The 14206-nt window shown below is 31.5% G+C and overlaps 1 long non-coding RNA gene across 1 annotated transcript; it reads left to right on the forward strand.

Moving 5' to 3' along the window:
• The first annotated feature begins 4234 nt into the window (after window positions 1–4234).
• Window positions 4235–9467, forward strand: LOC139486602 (uncharacterized). The gene is made up of 3 exons (XR_011655616.1): window positions 4235–4340; window positions 8497–8559; window positions 9303–9467. It is a non-coding gene; the product is annotated as an uncharacterized lncRNA (long non-coding RNA).
• Window positions 9468–14206: the final 4739 nt, after the last annotated feature.

Raw genomic sequence — 14206 nt, forward strand, 5'->3', positions numbered from 1 at the left:
ATTGATGTATCGATATACTTGTATTGTATATTCGAATATACCTAATATTTCTTCGTGTACACCGAGTAAACTAGTTGCGTGCTGTTCGAAGTTTCAAAGCTGATTTTTGGATTCATTAATTTCATTAATCATGTTAATCGTCATTTATTTTTCTGAACGGTTTGATTGGTTGGAATTTCCAAATGGAGTATTGTGTTTGTGGCTTCTTATATTTTCGTCGGATGATAAAACATTTAAAACGTTCGCTTAACAAAACCCTGTTGGTCCTATATATCTTAAAAAAAAAACGTTGGTCTTACATATGTTAACAAAACCCCGTTGATCCTATCTATCTTAACGAAACCCCGTTGGTCCTACATTTTTAAACAAAAACCCGTTGATCCTATATATCTTAACAAAACTCCGTTGGTCCTACATATCTTAAAAACAACCATTGGTCATACATATCTTAACAAAACCGGTTGGTCCTACATATCTTAACAAACCCCGTTGGTCCTACATATCTTAACAAAACCCGTTGGTCCTACATATCTTAACAAAACCCGTTGGTCCTACATATCTTAACAAAACCCGTTGGTCCTACATATCTTAACAAAACCCCGTTGGTCCTACGTATTTTAACGAAACAACGTTGGTCCTACATATCTTAAAAAAACATTGGTCCTACATATCTTAACAAAACCTGTTGGTCCTACATATCTTAACAAAACCTGTTGGTCCTACATATCTTATCAAAACCCGATGGTCTTACATATCTAAACAAAACCCGTTGGTCCTACATATCTTAACAAAACCCGTTGGTCCTACATATCTTAAAACCCGTTGGTGCTACATATCTTAAACCTCGTTCGTCTTACATATCTTAAACCCCGTTCGTCCTACACATCTTACAAAACCCCGTTGGTCCTACATATCTTAACAAATTCTCGTTAGTCCTACACATCTTAACAATACCTTGTTGGTCCTAAATTTCTTAACATAACCCCATTGGTCTTACATATCTTAACAAAACTCCATTGGTCCTACATATCTTAACAAAACCCCGTTGGTCCTACATATCTTAACAAAACCCTGTTGGTCCTACATATCTTAACAAAACCCCGTTGGTCCTACATATTTTAACAAAAACCCGTTGGTCCTACATATCTTAACAAAACCCCGTTGGTCCTACATATATTAAACCTTGTGGGTCCAAAATATTTTAACAAAACCCCGTTGGTCCTACATATCTTAACAAACCCGGTTGGTCCTACATATCTTAAACCACACATTGATTGGATGATAAACAGTAAATGAGGCATCATATTTTCATATTATGTCACAAGAAATGAAGGGCAAAAAGGCTCTTCAAATCACTAAGTATAGTATTATTGCCGACGATGCACTGACATATATTAATTTGATGACATGAACGTGATTTCTTCTAGATAATCTTTCTATAGAGGCATTGCATCCTTTGTCATACCGAGTAAACTACTAACTTTAGAAGGCGGAGCATATGGCAAAATTTGGGGTATTTTGTTTAGTTGCATAGTTGCCAGTTTGCCTTATCATGACGGCAGCCATTACAATAGGATTTTATATGACTCTTAATTAAAATTGCCAATATGCCAATTCATATGCTGTATCAACAAGTTGTCCGCATATAGGTGAATTGTACAGTTTTTAGGGTTCTGTTTGTGTTCAAAAGAACATTTACTAATTTAAAAACTTTCGGCTTTTTTTGTTTGAAAATCGACGTAATCGATTGATAATTGCTATATAAAATAGCTACAAATCGTAGAAACGTTGCTTACGTTTCAACCTTCCTAATTTGTAAAAAGTCAAATTTTCAGCAGTTTCCCTTAAAAATACACAACAGTTTTGTAAATATCCGACAAAGGAAGTTTTCCAAAACACATTAGTTTTATATCCATTGCGGAAAAGGACTTTTAATCTTAAACTATTCACGTGGTGCAATTATAGGAATAACGTACCCTTGATTTTGACATATGATTTGATTGACCTTAGAGTTGAACTTATCGCTTCTGTTTGTTTTCGTAATTTGTTGTCTTGGTCTTTAATATCAGAATGTCACATTTCACGTCGTTATTGAATTATACAATTTTTATTTTTTAGTTGAATCGTATGTGAACAAAGTCCAATTGTAAAATATTAAACAGTTATACATCTGTATTCAAAATATTAAACATGATCCATTCACTGATTTATTATAGACATTTTTTTCTGTAATATATTTAATAATTATCGTTGATGAACGTTTTTCTTGAAGCGTGCGGGGAAACTTTGTTTAATCTTTTTTTCCAAATAACATTACATTTGTCCATATCATTTAGTTTTACTGTAATTGCATTATCTGATACATTTTATAACAATCTTGGTAACTGTTCGTTATATCAAATATCAATGTTTTCTATTTATTGTAGGGCTTTAACCTAAGTATATATTTTTATTTGCCTTTTTAAGATTGTTTTTGTATAATTATACCTGAGTTCATCTACTTGTAACTAGGTCTGAAAAAACATTATTTTCACATTATGTATTGGACCATAATTTTTAGACTCCGAAAGGATTACAGTGTTCCTCTATAATACTGTTCATGAAATAACCATCAATGAATCAATACATGTACTACTGAGAAACATCAGGACCATGTAACTTATTCTTGTTCGTCATTCCATCATTCCATCATTTGACAACAGAACATTGAACAACATGGGGATTGTGTTTCAATCACTATAACGGACACATTGAACAACAGGGAGATTTTGTCTCCATCATTAAAACAGAAGCATTGAACAACATGGGGATTTTGTCTCCATCATTATAACGGAAACATTGAACAAGATTTGGATTTTGTCTCCATCATTATTACAGAAACATTGAACAACATTGGGATTTGTCTCCATCATTAAAACAGAAACATTGAACAGCATGGGGATTTTGTCAACGAACTCTGTACGGATTGTTTTCCCTAAACGCATTTACAGACTGTTGGTCTTTAGAATGTGAACCTTATATGATGAGATACAAACTGAATTCACGTTCGCTTCTGCTCCGCTTATTTTGCGCAGAAATTAGGCACTAAGGACTTTTTGTGAAAATAACATGTATCAAAACATTTACTAAATTTTATCATCGGTATAAAGACATTATTCGTAAATATAGCTCAACATGCAGACTTTTAATACGTTCAGGTATTTCACATCCAATTTTTTATGGTAATATTCTTTATAAAGCACAAAGGTGTCAGTATTCACCTCAGAAACTTACAAAACCTTTGAATAGACTTATTAAGAAGGGATATAATTACGATACTGTTGTCAAGTCATTAAAGATTGCATATTTTGGCGTTAATATTGAGTCATTGATAAGGTCTTTGCATCGGAACTAAACACATTTATTCTAAAAACAGTTGTTGGCATGACACGGGTTATGTTCTTCTCATATATGTTATGATGGTATTATACTAAACCCCTAACGGGAAGGATTGTGCCTGATGTTCATATGATGAAATCATAATCTTTCAGTCAGTTTAATTGAAGTCTGGAGCTGGCATGTCAGTTAACTGCTAGTAGTCTGTTGTTATTTATGTATTATTGTCATTTTGTTTATTTTCTTTGGTTACATCTTCTGACATCAGACTCGGATTTCTCTTGAACTGAATTTTAATGTGCGTATTGTTATGCGTTTACTTTACTACATTGGTTAGAGGTATAGGGGGAGGGTTGAGATCTCACAAACATGTTTAACCCCGCCGCATTTTTGCGCCTGTCCCAAGTCAGGAGCCTCTGGCCTTTGTTAGTCTTGTATTATTTTAATTTTAGTTTCTTGTGTACAATTTGGAAATTAGTATGGCGTTCATTATCACTGGACTAGTATATATTTGTTTAGGGGCCAGCTGAAGGACGCCTCCGGGTGCGGGAATTTCTCTTTTTTTTTTTTTTTCTAACGTAACAATATCTTTATTGCAATCTTGCTGTAACAAATTACTAAGTTTACAGCTTTAACTTAGTATCCCTCATGTTAGCTTACCAAATAGTTAAGGGAAGCACTATTTGGCAAGATATTATTTATTCATAATATTAGTATTCATAACATAAAATTTTTCACAAAATATATTCTATAAATTAATGTGATTATACACATACATTACATTTTGTTTCTCTTTTTCATAGTATTTATTTTTTCCGGAATCAACTCCGTTATCGGTATGATCCGTGTTTCCATTAGTATTGGGCACAGTATGTGTAGTTTTTCGCATGTGCGTTATCGGGTATAGTTTGGATGTGTGTCTAAATTATATAAATATTATCCACTGGATTTAACGATTATATATGGTGAGTTTACTATTCAAATTTTCTTTAGTTATCTACTGATCTTTTTTGTCGAAATGTATGTGTGTAATTCACAAATAGGTAATTTAAGTGTAACAAGTTGAAACACTCGACATGCGAAATGATACATTATTTTTCCACATTAATTAATAAACGTACGGATATACTGTTTATAGTATAACTTTTTTTTTTATCATTGTAAATACAAAATTTAAAATATAAAAAAAAAAATGCTGTATAATTTACATGTGGTGACTCATGCATGGCTGAACATGCTTACAAACATTGATCATGCATGGTTGAACTTGATCATAAATATTGCCATATTTGGTTTGTGTACAAGAAACAATTTTGTACACAATGTTGTGTGCTTCATACATAGCTTAGTCCTGATTCAATTGAATCTTTGTAATGAATCTATTTGTTTTTATGAGTATCTGTTTAGTTTTTTTGTTATTAAAATTGTTTATTTCAATTATTTCTGAAATTTCTTTCTGGAAAATTTTTAAAATGTTTATTTTTTTTTTGTCTTCTTTTCTGAGACAAAATGTGATTTGTATATTGAGAAGGATATTAAAGTTAATATATAATTAATATCAAAGTATGCTGAATCTTCAATTTTGTACCCTGTTACTAAATTTTCAAGGCTTATAATGTCTTTTTCAATACCTAGGGATTTCATTAATTTCATTATTATTTTTAGAAAGTCATTATTATATGAGCAATTGACAAAAAAATGTTCATAGTCTTCCTTTTTTTTACAATGCTTACATAAGTTGTCTTCAGTAATTTTCCACTTTTTTAATAGTTCATTACTTGGCAGTATGTAGTGAATAAGTTTCCATCTAAATATTTTCAATCTATTATCAGTAAGATATTGAAAAATAAAAACAAAAGTATTTTTCAATTTAGAATTTAAATGTTCATCAAATATTTTTTCCCACATAAGAAAACCATTTGGTTTATCACAACCATTTTTCAATGTCAATAATTTATAGAGTTCTTTTGTACTTATTAAGGGAGTAATTGCCCTGTGCATAATTTTTAAATCATTTATAACTTTAACTTTAGTTTTGAATGAATCTTCAGTGCCAATAATTGTTTTCCAATCAAATGGTATTGCTTTTTTTAACATAAATAATTGCCTTATCCAATTTTGTTTATTTTTAAGTTTAGTCAAAATGATAGTTTCAGAGATATTGCCCTGTTCATCAATTACGTCATTTATATTAGTAATGTCACTTTTTATCCAATCTTCAAAGTTTAAACATTTTCCATTAAACCGGATATTATCATTTCCCCATAAAACTTGTTTTCTAATTTCAAGAAAATTTTTGGGATATTTTGTATTACCTCCCTTTACACTTATCCAATCTTTAATTAGTTGTTTATAGAAGTCCGGTAAATATTGTAACTTACTTTTATCAATGTCGTTTATATTCTTTAAGTTCATTTTAAATACAAGAAGATTTTTTCCTAATTTGTTAAAGTAAAATTTGGGAATAATTGTCCAGTTGTCATTTTTATTTTCACTTAATTTAAGAATCCAGTTGATATGCAGTGATTTTATATAAGCATCAATGTCTGTCATTTTAAGTCCACCTTCAAGAAAATCATTTGAAAGTGTTGATCTTTTTATTCTATCCCTTTTGCCTTTCCAAATAAAATTGTATATTAAAGTTTTAAAGTTTTGCAACATTTCCTTAGGAATAATAGTGTTTGATGCAACATATGTTAGGTTTGGCAAAACCAAAGATTTGATGACGACTATTTTTCCTATGATAGTAAGATTTCTTTTTCTCCAATCAGATATTATTTTTTTACTTTTTAACAGTTGTTTTTCAAAGTTAAGTTTTTGACATTCTTGTTTATTATAACCAAAGTAAATTCCTAGGCTTTTGATAGGTGCAGTACACCAATTTATATCTTCAAATTTTTCCCGACTGTGTTTTAATCGACCAAGCCATATTCCTTCAGTTTTTGTTTTATTCAGTTTCAAACCTGAGAGAGTACCAAATATTTCTATTAAATTAATTGCTAGAGTTACATCCTTTTTTGATTGAAGAAATAGAGTAGTATCGTCAGCTAATTGGCAGATTTTCAGGGTATTACTCCTACCGTCTAATTTTATTTCTAGTCCTTTTAAGTTTTTATTTTCCCTTATCTTTATTGCCATAACTTCTACAGCTAGAACAAATAGTAACGAAGATAACGGACATCCTTGTCGGATCCCGCGAGATGCCCTAAAGCGGGAGGAAACCCACCCGTTATTAATAATGCATCCTTTAATATCAGAGTACATTGTCTGAACCCACCTTATAAAATTATCTTTAAATCCAAATTTTTTTAAAGTCTCAAACATGAAGTCCCATTCTAATGAGTCAAATGCTTTTGTAAAATCAAGAAATAAAATTGCCCCATCAATTTTAAAAGTTTCAGAATAGTCTATGACATCTTGTATTTGTCGAATGTTGAAACCAATATACCTATTTTTGACATATCCTTTTTGATCAGTATGTATAATCTTTGGTAGCAGGGGTTTTAATCTTTGTGCTAAGGCATAAGCAAGTAATTTAGCATCATAGTTCAAAAGAGTAATAGGTCTATAATTGTCTAGAGAAAAGGGATCATTCTTTTTATAAATTAGAGATATTAAGCCAACTTTTTGAGTGTTAGATAGTTCTCTTTTTTCATGGCAGTAATTAAAAGTGGAGACTATAAAAGATTTAAGTTCATCCCAGAATGTTCTGTAAAATTCCACATTTAATCCGTCAAGCCCGGGCGCTTTATTGAGTTTCATTTTAAAAATTGCATCAGTACATTCATCAACAGTTATTTCCCCTTCACAGGAATTACTTTCACAGTCAGTTAACTTCTTATATTCCTTGAGAGAATCTAAATACTTTTTAGTTGCTTCTATATCAGGGTTTTTTGTAGAATATAAATTTTTATAATAATTTGCTTCCAATTTTAATATTTTGTCTTGATCTCTTGTAATTTGACCTTTATCATCATATAATTGGGTTATTGTTTTTCTACTCTGTCTTGATTTTTCCATTCCTAAAAAATATGCCGAATTTTTCTCTCCTTCTTCAACCCATTTTACCCGTGCTCTTATTTGATTTCCTTTTATTTTTTCGTTATAGAGTTTTCCTATTTCATTTTCTATATTATCTATTTCTTTTAATATGTTATTATTATTTTTATTATTGCATGTGTCTATAATATTATTTAATTCTGTTAAATTTTTTTCCAACTTGCTGATTAGGTTTTTCTTATTCTTAGTTTTTGTTTTGCAATAGCTTATTGTCTGGTCCCTAACTTCTATTTTGAAATTGTCCCACAGTATGTCAAGATCTGTTCTTGTTTTAGCTTTGTTTTTAAATTTTTTAATTATTTTCTTAATTATTTCAGCATAGTCTTAATTTTGAAGTACACTGCTGTTTAATTTCCAGTACCCTTTTCCTTTTTGGCCTCTGTTTAGATTTATTTTTAAAGAAACACAGTTGTGGTCTGTGTATTGTAATACTATTGGTCTAATGTCACATGAAACACAGTTTTTAAATATTTCTGGAGCTATTAAAAAATAATCTATTCGTGTTGACTCTGACCTGTCTTTTCTGCTCCATGTGAATTGAATTTTATTTGGATTTTTGATTCTCCACACATCATTGAGCTTTAGAGTCTTTATAAGTTTATTTAAGTTGTGAACTTTTTTCCTATTTTTTTTGTTGCTTAGGTTTACCCTTTGAATCAATTTGACATAAAATTTCATTATGATCTCCTCCTAGAATAAGTTGACCTAAACTTTTTTCTTCTATTAATGTATGGACAGTTTTGAAAAAAGTATTTCTGGTTTTTGGATTGTTTGGTGCATAGATATTAACTATTGTTATTATAGTGTCATTTATTTCAATATTAACAAGTAAAAGTCTTCCTTCTTTATCTTTATAGTCATCAATTACTTTAAGGTTTAAATTTTTATTCAGCCATATGGCAATACCTCTAGAATTGCTAGAACCATTACTCAGTAACAGATCACCTTCAAATTCAGTATTTAAAGTGTTTATTAAATTATCTGTAAAGTGTGTTTCTTGCATTAGAATAATGTCACACTTTTGGGATTTTGACCATTCAATCAATCTGTTTCTTTTATCAGGTTGTTGCAGACCTTTACAATTAACTGTACAGATATGAAGATGTTTGTTAAATACCATGGTTGGTGAGTAGTTAATTTTATTTATAATCCCTTTACCGTGTTATGTGTACTTTAAAAGTTAACATAGGTAAAATCCCGTTAAGTAATACAATTAGGTCACACTGAAGTTGACCTTCACAGAGCACGAGACTATAAATAGACATCTTTTCAGTTGTTTTATTTTTATCGCTTTTCTCTGTTCTAGAACATTTATCTATGATTCGACTTTTACTTTGTCTTATTAATAGGCATAAGTTATTGATTTTTCTTTTACATTTGAAATTCAATTTGTTTGTTTTATAGTTAATACAATTTATACTATTGTAAATATCATGATTGTTATCTTTGTAAATAATGTTTATAAACAGGGTTATTTTTTACCTGTATTTGTATTTACAATCCTTTTGCAAAGAGGATAAAATACATATTTAGTTTGAATGTTTTTACATGTATTCACAAGTAAAGTGTTAACACAATTTGTTTCTATTAAGAACATACAATAACAAGTTGCATATACATTCATAGATAAATAAAATCTATTGTTTTCATTTACATATACCCCATGGGTCATTATTTGGGTCATCCATGTGACTTCAAAAACAGACATTGACATGTGCCTCACAATTTTAGCACACTCAATGTTTGTCAAACAAATACAAGTACAATTATTTATGCGTTTCATATTGAAATACATATGCAAATCAATTTTTAAAAAAGAACAATATTTATATACAAACAAGGTAAAAAATATTTATTTTTATTTTTAGGATAAGAAGACCTCTCTGACTGGTTGTGAATGAAGGAATGTGAAAAGATCAATAGAAATTGGATTTTTTCCAATGTTGCTTTACTAGAAACATTATTAAACAATATGCTTGATAGTGATTGTAAAAAATAAGCAGTTTGATACCAATTAAATGCTTTGTATTTTACAGTTTCTTTACTTTTTAATCTGTGATAGGTATCACTTGCCAAAAACAGAAAATTAGAATACAGCGGACTACATTCAAAACACATATATAAACCAGCAATGAGAAATGAAAAAGTGAAAAGTGTTATATACAGTGACATTTTTTTTTATTTTATTTTTTTTATATGGTAAAAATATAATATCAACTAAAATGAAATAGTTTAGTGTTAATTTCAAAGTTCAATATATATGACATCTACAGAACTATATTTTTGTTGTTTTTGATTTTTTACTTGTGTTGTTACTAGCACCATCGTGTAGCTTTTCTGTAGGCGTCACTGGAGACTTCTCTAAACCACTCCTGTTTGAAGTTTTGACTGGAGTGTCTTGATGTTGGTTTCGACGTGTTGACTGATTTGGACCGTGAATGAAACTGGTGATTTGTGATTGACCACGGGAATTTCTGTTGGTGGCCTCACTTGTTGTATGTGAGGGTTTGTTCGTTTCCCTTCGACCTGGTTTTATTTTTGGTCTGGCTGCTGGAGGTTGATTTTGTTGTTCACATAGAGGGCTCGAGCTCTGGTCTTCAGTCAAGATTGATTGTGATTTTATTGCATCATCGTAAGTGACTGTATTTGCGACAGAATCATTTTCTGCGTGTGCTACATTTTCAGTTGGTTGCATAGCATCAAGATTTTCATTACTGTTTGTATGTTGTTGTGTGTTTACATCGCTCGGCTCGTAGTGATTTTCATGATGTGCGCTAGAGGCACCTTCTTGCTCCTGCTCAGAAGACATTTCACTGGTGCATTCATTTTGCCTGTGGCCTGATTCACCACAGATTCTACACTTCCAATCATTTTCACAATTTTTGGTTGTGTGTCCAAGTTCCATGCACTTGTTGCATTTAATGTTGTCATTTTGTTGACCTCTGTAAATAACCGTTGCTCTATATTTCCCAATTGGAATAGACTTTGGAATAGCAGAGATCAATGGACCTTCACAATAAACTATCCTGTCACCAGTTTGACAGTTAGTTATCATGTCATTGTAGCGCAATCGTTCTCTTAAGTGCTTCAAAATTACACAATTGTACCCCTCTAAGGCTCTCAAAATCTGTCCATCGTCAGCCGAGAGTGGTACATCTTTAACACGAATTTTCACATCTGTTGAATTTTCTTGAATGCGAACTCTAGGATTTATAGAGTAAATAGAAATAGATTTGCCTCGAATTTCAAGACCTTCTGAAAGGAGAAATTCTTTGCCTTTTAATGTGTCGAGATAGATTCTCCACAAACCTTTAATTCTCTGAAGGCCCATAACTGATCTGTCTGGCACGACTGCACCTATAGCCTTGTACATTTCAGATATAGTTAAAAATAAGCCTCTAGTGGCTTCTTTGGGGATGTGACTAAAGACATCTGATTCTTCCACAAACACTGGTTTTACTGAAGTCAGAGAGTCAGTTGTTTCAGATTTAGGACCTCTTTTAAATGCTTCGGCATACGACGCCATATTGGATTCTTCTTGTGTGTTTGATTTTGTCATGTTCACTAAAATATCTTGATAGTTTTAAATTGCAAATGCAATTTTACGAGTGAATAATTATCATTGTTTGTAGTCTCTCTTATTTTAAATAATCTGCATTCGATATTCACCGAGAATTGATACTAAAAATCTATTTTTTGCTGAGCTACTCACAGACCCGTTACCTTAGTCAGGGGCCGCAACTCATAGCGGGAATTTCTCGCTACATTGAAGACCTGTTGGTGACCCTCTGCTGTTGTTTTTTATTTGAGCGGGTTGTTGTCTCTTTGACACATTCCCCATTTCCATTCTCAATTTTATATACACATTGTTCGGTTCTGCTCCGCTAATGTTGCGCAGAAATTAGGCACTGAGAACTTTTCGTGAAAAGAACATGTATAAACACTTTGTTCCTAAACGCATTCAAATGTTTTTAGTTGATTTTTAGTTTGTGAGTCTATTGTGATGAGCTATAGATCATGTATTACATTCGGTTTCATTCCTCTATTTGTTTTAGATATCACGAGATTCAAACCTCGACAAATCCTAGTAATATCATTTATAGAGACATTTTCGTGAAATCCTTCTCATAATGAGCTTGCAGCCGTTTTTGAAAACGGGACCATAATTAAGTGTCTGTCTGACACCACATTTTGGTATTGTTTTGTTTTATTTTACTCTTTGTCATATACATTTTGATCAGTTACAAGACAGGAGTACCAAGTGTCGCTAGAGTACCTATCTAAGAAACCGTAATCAATCCACGCAGTGTTAACGTGTCAAGGATAGTTTATTTTATTATGTTTATGGTTATTTCTACCGCGATATTTGCTGCATTTTGATAATGTTTGATTTCATTGTTTGGTCTTATAATTGTCCTTATTTAACCTATGATTGCCAATGTCGTCACAAATTGTGTTGGATAACAACATTGACCATCCTCATAACCATAGGTGTTAAACCTGATTACAATATTGCCAGAATTCCTCTTTAGGTTACAACCAACAATGACAAGAAACAATGATGGATTTAACACTATTATATTTTTCAAAAACAAATAAAGCTTTGTTCGTTTCAATACCGAATGATTGACCCGGTGTTAAGTTCTCATATTGACTTTTAAGAATGAACCTTGTACAGTATAATTCATGGAACTTTTGCAAGGAAGAACAAGAGACTATAGAACACCTACTGTGGGTGGTGTTTCATATTGTAGTACATGTAGAAATCAATCTGGTTCCATCTGAATATTGGAATTTATGATGCAAAATAATAAAAACTCATATAAACATGATAAAGGGACTTTTAAAAGACAATTTAACTTTATAAAGCATATTTTGCAAGAAACAATCAGGAACTATAAAACACCTACTGTGGGTATACATATTGTAGTAGAAATCAATGTTTGAATTTATGAAGCAACACATATTGATATTTCAGTAAATATGGATATTGTTATTTTTGGCCCATATGAAAACTTTTATTTATAATTATAGTCATTTCACTAGCAAAGTGCATGTCAAAGATATATAGAGGGACTTAATATTTTATAAAAGACAATTTGACTTAAAAAAACACATTTGACAAAAAAATAATGTGTGTAAATGAACACAGAATATACTGGAATTCCTAGATTAAGGTCACTGAATTAAATTAAATATTGATGTATCGATATGCTTGCTTGTACTGTAATTACAATTATCTTTACTCAGTGAAAATGTGATACTGATATAAGTTATTCTGTAATGTCGTATCGTATTGTTATTTCTTTCTCATTTGCTTGATTATGCTTATTTTCTCAAACTAGCTTTATTGTGTGCAACCAGAGATGAATACGTATAATGCTTGTCAATCCATGAAACAGAAAAAGATGTAGAAAAAAGTCATTTTATAATTTCATTTCTAAATTATTTTCAAAATGTGATATTCAAATATCCTTAATATTTTTTCGTGTAGAACAAGGAAACTAGTTGCGCGCAGTTCGCAGTTTCAAAGCGGGTTTTTTAGCATCACTTGGCGTCCGGCGTCCGGTGTCCGTCATCCGTCTTCTTTAACTTTTACAAGAATTTTCTCCTCTGAACCTACTGCGCCAAATTTATCCAAACTTAGCCACAATCATCATTGGGGTATCTAGTTTAAAAAATGTGTCCGATGACCCGGCCAACCAATCAAGATGGCTGCCATGGCTAAAAATAGAACATAGAGGGTAAAATGCAGTTTTTTGACGTAAAACTAAAAAATCAAATCATTTAGAGCAAATCTGACCAGGTAAAATTGTATATCAGGTCACGATCTATCTGCCCTGAAATTGGCAGTTGAATCGGACAAACCATTGGTAGGTTGTTGCCCCTGAATTGGTAATTTTAAGGAATTTTTTCTGTTTTTTGGTTATTATCTTGAATATTATTTTAGATAGACATAAACTGTAAACAACAATAATGTTCAGCAAAGTAAGATTTACAAATAAGTTAGCATGACCAAAATGGTCAGTTGACCCCTATAGGAGTTATTGCCCTTTGTAGTCATTTTTTAACCATTTTTCGTAAATCTTTGTAATCTTTTACAAAAACTTCTCCTCTGAGACTACTGGGCCAATTTAAGCCAAATTTGGCCGCAATCATCATTGGATCATCTTGTTTAAAAAAAGTGTCCGGTGACCTGGCCAACCAACCAAGATGGACGTCATGGCTAAAAATAGAACATAGGGGTAAAATGCAGTTTTTGGCTTATAACTCAAAAACCAAAGCATTTAGAGCAAATATGACAGGATGTCAAAATTTTTATCAGGTCAACATCTATCTGCCCTGGAATTTTCAGATGAATTGGATAATCGGTTGTTTGGTTGCTGTCCCTGAATTGGTAATTTTATGGAAATTTTGCCGTTTTTTGTTCTTATCTTGAATATTTCTATAGAAATAATCTGTAAACAGCAATAATGTACAGCAAAGTAAGACCTAAAAATAAGCCAACATGACCAAAACGGTCAATTGACCCCTAAGAAGTAATTGCCCTTCATAGTCAATTTTTAACAATTTTCATAAAACCTGTAAATTTTCACTAACATTTTCCACTGAAACTACTTGGCCAAGTTCATTATAGATACAGGTAATTGTAAGCAGCAAGACTGTTTAGTAAAGTAAGATCTACAAACACATCACCATCACCAAAACACAATGTTGTCATGAATCCATCTGTGACCTTTGTTTAATATTCGCATAGACTAATGTGAGCGAC

This window comes from Mytilus edulis, chromosome 8, assembly GCF_963676685.1.
Source record: "Mytilus edulis chromosome 8, xbMytEdul2.2, whole genome shotgun sequence".
In the NCBI taxonomy this organism is placed as follows: domain Eukaryota; kingdom Metazoa; phylum Mollusca; class Bivalvia; order Mytilida; family Mytilidae; genus Mytilus; species Mytilus edulis.